The sequence below is a fragment of the Periplaneta americana genome, chromosome 6 (genome assembly GCF_040183065.1).
Source record: "Periplaneta americana isolate PAMFEO1 chromosome 6, P.americana_PAMFEO1_priV1, whole genome shotgun sequence".
Lineage (NCBI taxonomy): Eukaryota > Metazoa > Arthropoda > Insecta > Blattodea > Blattidae > Periplaneta > Periplaneta americana.
Window position 1 is genome coordinate 5,500,001 of NC_091122.1, and position 10,000 is coordinate 5,510,000.

The window sequence follows — 10,000 nt, forward strand, 5'->3', positions numbered from 1 at the left end:
ATACAGTCACGAAGCTTGAGTTTATGAGGGTACTAGAAACAATAGACTGTGCAGGTACTATTTCTGTAATGAGGCGATATTAGCGATCCTAGTCGTTAGCAACTGCCTATGGATGCATATTTACTACATATTGAGCTTCGTGACTGTATATACTAGACTGTGGTTACACTCTACGTTCATTCTACTTTTACTATTTTCACACTATACACAGTAAACCATAAGTAATGTCTTACGGAGGTTATTCTTTGAGATATTTTAAACATAAAGTGTAATAAAATTTTTCTCGTTATTTGTTCCTTTTCGAGATAAAAGTTGTTTTATATTAAACATTTCATACCGTGTTTTGGGACAGCCATTGTTTCAATTCTGAATATGTCCACAAGGAAGACTCACCAAGTGGTAATGGATTTTCAAAACGATTTTTCCCCCATCCCATACATCCTACTTAAAATAAGAAATCTCCCTATAAATTTGTACATCCGGAGATATGATTTTTTCAAATTCTTCAATCCAGAGGTATAACAGCTAATGCAAACAGCGCTATGTGCTAGACATATCAGGCAACAAATCTCATCTAGCTGCATACTGTACTGTCAAAACTCTTTAAATAATATGAGTTATGAAATTGACATATCAGATATATATTATTTTCCCTTAGTTCCCCTCTTATTCCCTTTATTTTCCCTTAGTTCCCCTCTTATTCCCTTTATTTTCCCTCAGTCCCCCTCTTATTCCCTTTATTTTCCCTTAGTTCTCCTCTTATTCCCTTTATTTTCCCTCAGTCCCCCTCTTATTCCCTTTATTTTCCCTCAGTCCCCCTCTTATTCCCTTTATTTTCCCTTAGTTCCCCTCTTATTCCCTTTATTTTCCCTTAGTTCCCCTCTTATTCCCTTTATTTTCCCTTAGTTCCCCTCTTATTCCCTTTATTTTCCCTCAGTCCCCCTCTTATTCCCTTTATTTTCCCTCAGTCCCCCTCTTATTCCCTTTATTTTCCCTTAGTTCTCCTCTTATTCCCTTTATTTTCCCTCAGTCCCCCTCTTATTCCCTTTATTTTCCCTCAGTCCCCCTCTTATTCCCTTTATTTTCCCTTAGTTCTCCTCTTATTCCCTTTATTTTCCCTTAGTTCTCCTCTTATTCTCCTTGTTTTCCTTTTATTCTCACTTTATTGTCCGTGTTCCCTCTTATTCCCATTGTTCTCTTTGTATTCTCCCTGTTTTCCCGTTATTTTCCCTTTGTTATCCTCTTATTCTCCTTGTTCTCCTTGCTGTTCCTATGTTCTTCCTGTATTCTGTTATCTTCAACTGTAAGGCAAATGTCAGGTATACGAAGTGCTCGCTTTCATCCCTCTGTCACCTATCGCAGTTGTGTATAGCAGCTTTAAATAACCAATAACAAAGCACAGAAATAAGTAACTCCGAAATAAGATTAGAACCCAGGATAAGAACGTCGAAACTGCTTCAGATTTTGTGATTGATTTGTGACACACAAAACGACCGACCTTATGAGAAATAATAACTCAATACCTAGTGGATTTTGTGAACAGCTAAAGACAATAAGAAGTTATCCACAACACAAGCCATTTCAAAGCAAACACACAGTCCTTGTATGAACCCATGGACGACAACCTTGAAGACCTCATTTCCTTCAAAAATAAACGTAAAAGAAGGCCTTCTGGTCAACGAATTCTGTAGAAAGCAGGATAAAAGCACGCTATTGTCTGCGAGGTACAAAGGAGTCTTTGCATCTTCGTTCGCATTTCTCCCCTGTCGCTAACATTTGTGAATTTCGTTTTCTGCCTTGAATCTCTTCTCCCACGCACTTTTCCAATTAGCTGAAATTCCCCTTTTACTACAGTTTTCAGTAGCTTGCGTTGCTGAACTAGAAAATCAATTGTCTGCCACTGTAAGCAATATGTTTAGCCTATATATTTTCTAATCTATTCAACTCTGCTAATAATTTTGACGAGTTTATAATTTCGGGATTAAAAGCATCGCCACAAAATTGAAGTAAAATCTCAGCACTAAATGAATGTGTGTCCTGAAGTTACCACTATTTAAAACTGCATGTTTTAGGGTTTTCATTAGAATTAATTTATTTCATGTTCTGAATTGTACAGGGTGATCCATTTTCGAAACCATAAAATAAAAACGGTGTTAACGGTTACTGTATATTTTTCACTAATTGTGTCCCAGAAGTCGCGGTGAGGTTTCAGAGGGTTATGTTTTTTGAATGAATAGAGGTACAAATGTAATATTGGTGCCAGATGAAAATAAAACTGTCAAAGTTTCTTGTAAGTTTGAGACACTGATGGAAATAAAAGACGGTAAAAATCGAACAAATGCAATGATTTTCATTGTTACTGCACATTCTCCTACGGTTTTTAATTCCTTTATGGACAGACAAGGAAATAAATAAGTAGATAGATAAATAAATAAATAAATAAATAAATAAATAAATAAATAAATAAATAAATAAACATATAAACAAATAAATAAAGTAAATAAACAAATAAATAATTAAAATGTAATAAATAAACACATAAACAAATAAATAAACAAATAAATAAATACATAAATAAATAAATAAATAAAATAAATAAATATATATACAAATAAATAAAATAAATATACAAATAAGTAAATGAAATGGATAAGTAAATAAAATAAATTAATTATTTAAATTAAATAAGTAAATAAAATAAATAAATAAAACTAATAAATAAAATAAATACATAAACAAATAAAATAAATAAATAAAAAATAAAATAAATAAACAAATAAAATAAATAAGCAAATTAATGGATAAAATAAAATAAATAAATAAAATAAATAAATAAAACAAATAAAGAAATAAAATAAATAAATACATAAGTAAAATAAATAGATAAAATAAATAAATATACAAATAAAGAAATAAATAAAATAAGTAAATAAACAAATAAATGAAATAAATAAATAACTAATAAATGAATAAAATATATAAACAAATAAATAAAATAAATAAACAAATAAATAAATAAATAAAATACATAAATAACCAAATAAATAAGCAAATAAATAAAATAAATAAATAAATAAAATAAATAAACAAATACATAAATAAATTAAATAAATAAACAAATAAAATAAATAAATAAAACAAATAAATGAATAAAAAATAAATAAACAAATAAATAAAATAAATACATAAATAAATGAAATAAATAAAACAAATAAATAAATAAAGTAAATAAAACAAATAGATAAACAAATAAATATATAAAATAAATTAATAAACAAATAAATATATATTAAATAAATAATAAATAAATAAATAAAATAAATAAATAATCGAAATTAATAAACAGACAAATAATTAAATAAATAAAATAAATAAATAAATAATTTAACATATTATTAAATAAATCCTGTCCTACACAAGTAGGCATATCACTTCGTTATTGCTTTTTATTTTAGTGGGTTATTTTACGACGCTTTATCAACAGCTTAGGCTAGTTAGCGTCTGAATAAGATGAAGGTGATAATGCAGCACCTATAGTTACTCAGCATTTGCTCATATTGGGTTGAGGGAAAACCCCGGAAAAACCTCAACTTACTTATTGCCGGGATTCGAACCTGCTCTCGCTGGAACATAATTCAGCGCCGTGGCATGAGATAGGTAGGAGCAATGCCACATCAGTTATTTCCTTTTCATGCTCTGTTTGCAACAGCGCCCCTATTTGCAGTGCTCCCCTGACCACATGTGGTCCTACTTTATCGACCCAATCACAGAGGTCCTAATGCAATAAATCGCCGGTGGGTATCGGTGGTCCCAGCTGGCACTGCCAACAAACAGCCGGCCGTTTAAGACAGAGTAGATTTGCGACCGCACACTGCGAGTAAATCCTGAACCCTGGACATAGCGAACAAAGCTAACATCTTATACATAGGGTAGCGCTCTGGGTGGCTTCAGCATAAATCGGGGTTTTCATTAAGAGGGAACGTTTCCGCCAAAGATTTCAAATAAATTTTAAACTTTCCGTCGCGAATTTGTGAACAACTTAAAATCCTCCAATCCTCCCTAAATGTAGTCATTTCGGTATTTGCACTATTTCACAGATGAAACCTTTTAGAGCTATGTACAGGATACATCATGAAAGAAGGCAGAGAGACAATACTAAAGAAAGAAGAAGAATAATAATAATAAGAAGAAGCCACATGTGCCCGATACTAATACAGGGACATCACTTTATTTTTACCAACATTTTTAACATTAACCTGGCTATACTCGGAAACACTGTTGCCCCCTTCCATTACAGGAGTTTGATGTTGCTAGTGCAATATGTAAACAAATCATTTTACTAGGTATAGGAGGAGAGAAAAGTAGTGTATCCATTTATGTTGTAAGGAAATACAATATTACGATTTTCAGTTTGATGATCACTTTTACGGAATTTATCAAAATACAGTAGAGTAGTAACATTTTTTTTTTTAACTCAACTTTTCAGGCGGCTATGTTCGTTATGTAATGCCTACTTTATTTAGCATATTAATTATTGATGTTAACATACAATATAGAGAGTGCATTTAAATTGAGGAGGTCATAAGTAAAGGGCTGTAAGTGCACTTAAGTTACTTTTGAGAAAATGGGGTTTAAATATTTAAACTTTCGTAAAATTGGTGAAATTTTTATTTAAATTTTAATGTGTGATGCGATTAAAATATCCCTTTGCCACTAAAATTTTAGATACCTTAGCTTACACTGGATGCACGTAACTCATGTTATTACAAATGTCACTAGCATTCCTTTGCTTCGAGCCACCTCATTTAAAAAAAAAAAAACTAATCTGAATTTTTAAACAAGTTGCTGAAAATGATTGCCGTTCATTACAATGCAGGCTTCAATTCTTTACGCATATTATTAAAAACATTTTGAAGCATATTCTCTGAAATTGAATTTATCGTTTCTTGAATATAATTTTTTAGTACGATATTATTGAGTCGCTTGAGAAACTTCTTGCCCCAGCAACTAAAACTTACCCTAGTACAAACCTTAGTAATGCCCCACTTCGATTATTGTGACGCTTTGTTAAGTGACCTAAGTTCTGAACTGTCAGTCAAGTTACAGCGAGCTCAGAATATGTGCGTCAGATACGTGTGCAACATCCGACGATATGATCACATATCACCGTCCTTCGCAAGTCTTTCGTGGCTCCGACTTAAAGAACGTAGAACTTTACACTCTTTGTCTTTACTCTTTCGAATTCTGCACACCTCAACACCAAATTACCTTTCTTCTCGTTTCTCTTATCTATACTCTAACCACGACGTAAATACCAGATCACTTATCTGTGGCACGCTAAATATACCTCTTCATAGAACATCTTGTTATTCCTCATCTTTTACAATATCCACCTCGCGTCAATGGAATGGAATTCCTTGTCACAAAGTATTAGGGGCTGCAAGACAATAAACACCCTTAAGAACAGCTTAAAAGATAACCTTATTAGCATTTCACTCCAATCATATTGATTTAAACTATCACTGACTACATTGTTACTTCTTTCTTTTAGACATCATCCTGATTGTGCTGTATTTTCAAAATTGTCTCATAATAATCTCTTTCTATTATCTAATATTATTTGAAATATATTAACATTCTATGTATTTTAGTTTAATTCTGCTACCCAGTTTATTTCAGTGTTTAATTAATAGTTCATAGTATTTTGTTGTTTAATTCGTAAATAACTCTTGTATACGTACATGTAACTCTCATCTAAATCAAATTGTTGAAGTTCATGCATATGTATATACACTTTTTCCTGGTTGAGTGGAAGAGAAGGCCTTACGGCCTTAACTCTGCCAGCTAAAATAAATCATTATTATTTATTATTATTATTATTATTATTATTATTATTATTATTATTATTATTAATAATATAGGTTCTTTCTTCTATAGAAAACGCAACCATATTTCTGAAACACTGCAGTGTTTACTTCACTGCTTGAAGACTGAATGCAACAGCGGCCGTAAGTTTGTGTGTCTGACGGGAGCAAGGACATTAGTGAAGGGGTGGGAGTGAAGTACATTGAGAAATGCAGGTACAATAAAAATGCAAGTAAAAATAAAATGATGTCCTTGTATTATAACCGCTGAAATCAATCCAAACTTCATTTTTCGCGAAAACTTCTAAATATCAACATCTATATACAGGGTGTTTTCGAGGTGGTGGTACAAACTTTCAGGGAAGATGGCGAAGGGTATATGTATCAATTTGAGATCAGGAACACTGGTCCAGAAATGAACGAGTCGAAAGTTAAAAGCTAAAATAGTTGTGTGGAAATGAAATAATTTTATTCCTCTGTACACCTTATTTATGTGTATTTATCTGTACATCTTACACATACTGTATTCATCTGACGTTGTTTACGTTGTCTACTTACAGTATTCCATTCAGTGCGCTGTCTGAGGGATGGGGACAGGAAACTACACTAAAGCAATGCAGATAGCGTAATGTGTAACGGACATGGTCGGTCCTGATATGCACGTCTGTAGACAGCAGTGTATGTGTACAAGTTGCAGTGTCCAGTCGATCAGTCCTAGTGACATGGAGGAGTACACGAGAGCGGAATAAGCAGACCTGATTTTCGAATACGGATGAGCCAATGGGAACAGTAGACAAGCTCACAGATTGTATCGGGGCAAGTACCCACATAGCAGACATCCGGGCCATATCATTTTTCCACGACTGTTCCAAAAGTTAAAGGAAGGAGGGCACGTGGTGCCAAATTACAATTCCATTTCCACACAACTATTTTTGCTTATAACTTTCGACTCAGTCATTTCCGGGCCATGGTTCCTGATCTCAAATTGATACATGTGCCCTTCGCCATCATTTCTGAAAGTTTGTAACACCACACTCGGAAACATCCTGTATATAATTTGAACTGGCAATGGAAATTACGGAAAAACAGCTGAACGGATTTTAATGAATGACCCGTCATTTTGAAGCTTGGCATCCAAAGATATTCAGAAAAATAGTAGTTTTCAGTGAAATGTCAATTTTCCTGCATCATTTTCCTATTTTCCAAAATCCATCTTTCGTCAGTTTTGAGAAATAATTGCATTTCAGAATAAAACAAAACACACTACAATAAACAATAGGCTATTACATGAAGGCCATGACCTGCAGGATTGCTGACATATTTAGAGTTCAAATTTAATTGGTTAATAAAAACTTTTCAAGACTTACTAAAAATCATTTACAGGTCTGATTCTGGGGTGTGTAATTTTCTTAGTACAGCTATGTATTGGATATTAAAATCTACAAAACTTGAGGTGGTTTGATGACATTATTACTATTAGAAATGAAATATTATTATAGTTAATGCCATGATGTGTCTATTTTTCATTAATTATACATATTAATGCTATATTGATATGAAAGTGAAACGTTTTGGGGTTATGTAAGTAGATGTAGAGAATATCTTAAATTAAAGCTTCATTTCTATAATTTACTGAGTGGCGGCTATTTTATATAAACTACAAAACATACGTACGATAATACTTACTTACTGGCTTTTAAGGAACCCGTAGGTTCATTGCCGCCCTCACATAAGCCCGCCATTGGTCCCTATCCTGAGCAAGATTAATCCAGTCTCTATCATCATATCCCACCTCCCTCAAATCCATTTTAATATTATCTTCCCATCTACGTCTCGGCCTCCCTAAAGGTCTTTTTCCCTCCGGCCTCCCAACTAACACTCTATATGCATTTCTGGATTCGCCCATACGTGCTACATGTCCTGCCCATCTCAAACGTCTGGATTTAATGTTCCTAATTATGTCAGGTGAAGAATACAATGCGTGCAGTTCTGTGTTGTGTAACTTTCTCCATTCTCCTGTAACTTCATCCCTCTTAGCCCCAAATATTTTCCTAAGAACCTTATTCTCAAGCACCCTTAATCTCTGTTCCACTCTCAAAGTGAGAGTCCAAGTTTCACAACCATACAGAACAACCGGTAATATAACTGTTTTATAAATTCTAACTTCAGACTTTTTGACAGAAGACTAGATGACAATAGCTTCTCAACCGAATAACAACAGGCATTTCCCATATTTATTCGGCGTTTAATTTCCTCCCGAGTGTCATTTATATTTGTTCCTGTTGCTCCAAGATATTTGAATTTTTCCACCTCTTCGAAGGATAAATCTCCTATTTTTATAGTTCCATTTCGTACAATATTCTGGTCACGAGACATAATCATATACTTTGTCTTTTCGGGATTTACTTCCAAACCTATCTCTTTGCTTGCTTCAAGTAAAATTCCCGTGTTTTCCCTAATCGTTTGTGGATTTTCTCCTAACATATTCACGTCATCCGCATAGACAAGCAGCTGATGTAACCCGTTCAATTCCAAACCCTGCCTGTTATCCTGAACTTTCCTAATGGCATATTCTAGAGCGAAGTTAAAAAGTAAAGGTGATACTGCATCTCCCTGCTTTAGCCCGCAGTGAATTGGAAAAGCATCAGATAGAAACTGGCCTATACCGACTCTGCTGTAAGTTTCACTAAGACACATTTTAATTAATCGAACTAGTTTCTTGGAAATACCAAATTCAATAAGAATATTATATAAAACTTCTCTCTTAACCGAGTCATACGCTTTTTTGAAATCTATAAATAACTGATGTACTGTACCCTTATACTCCCATTTTTTCTCCAATATCTGTCGAATACAAAAAATTTGATCAACAGTAAGATAATATTCTCATTAAAAATAAAATATTTTCATAGTCATTAATCAAATGCGATTGGGTCTTTTTCATATACTTAATGGCGGTGTGGTGTAGATAATTTATATGCACAAAATTTTGTAGTCTCCCGATCATTTCAGCAAGATCTCTTAGCAGGATAAAATGATTTTACCCTCTACATGCAGCAGCTATACCAAGATGCTATGTCTATTGTTCGAAAGCATAGCAAACCTGACTGTCTTTATCTTTCACCTACAATCTATAATGAACTGAAATAGCTATTGCTTTACTCCCACATGAAAAACCCACTGATCGTCCTGACATTGTTACTTGCGTTTTCGCGTTGAAACTCAAAAACTGAAGGTGGATAAGTTCAAGAAAACGTATTTGGCGTAAAAAAAATCCATTCTGATGGAGTATCTTTAATTATTATGGAAGCAAATAACTTTCAAATTCTCTGGTATTCTCCATTGAAAATAAATCTGAACAATTTTTATTTGAACGTCTAATGAACTTAGTTTGCAGCATAGCTGCAATTACAGTACATGATTACATAAATACATCTCCAGAAATTAGAAGGAATGCAATGAATCATAACGAGAATAATAATAATAATAATAATAATAATAATAATAATAATAATAATAATAATAATAATAATAATAATCATCATCATCATCATCATCTTCGCAACCATTCTAAATGGAGACATACTGCACATAAAGATTGTCTTGTGTTGCTATGGAAACCTCTCCCAACTCAAAGTTTTGATTGACATGCCGTTGGCACAGCAACTGAACTAAGGAAACTTTTCAACTCGTCATTCTTTTAAAAAGAGGACCTCGAGGCAATTGTCTGGTCGGAAGAGTTGTTATCGGATTCAAATGAAGGCCACTGAAGTTGAAAGTGAACAGAATTCAAGTGTCATTATGAGGAATTCAATTTGCAGCTCTTTCGCACTTTTAATCCCTTTGCTGTAACCAGGAGTGTGTCTTCTAAGATACCGTTCACTGCTAGTAATCATGAGAACTTTTATAATTATTTTTCTATTTCAAGACCCCCCAAAATCGCGAACAAAGCCTTAGTAAGGTGAAGTCTTCAATTCGTCAGAGATTTCATTATAGTCTTAAACAACACTGGCATAATTTCTCAGACATAATTTTTAAAGCAATCAATTTAGACAGACGGACGAAAAAAAACAACTTTCCTCATTTTGATGGGTACATTTCTGTGACAGTGTAAAAAATGGACCTATATATTTTTC

The 10,000-nt window shown here is 33.1% G+C and overlaps 1 protein-coding gene across 9 annotated transcripts in view; it reads right to left on the reverse strand.

The window, feature by feature from the left end:
* LOC138700916 (uncharacterized) overlaps window positions 1–10,000 on the reverse strand; it is a 644,305-nt gene that overhangs the window by 131,192 nt on the left and 503,113 nt on the right. The window lies entirely within an intron of this gene.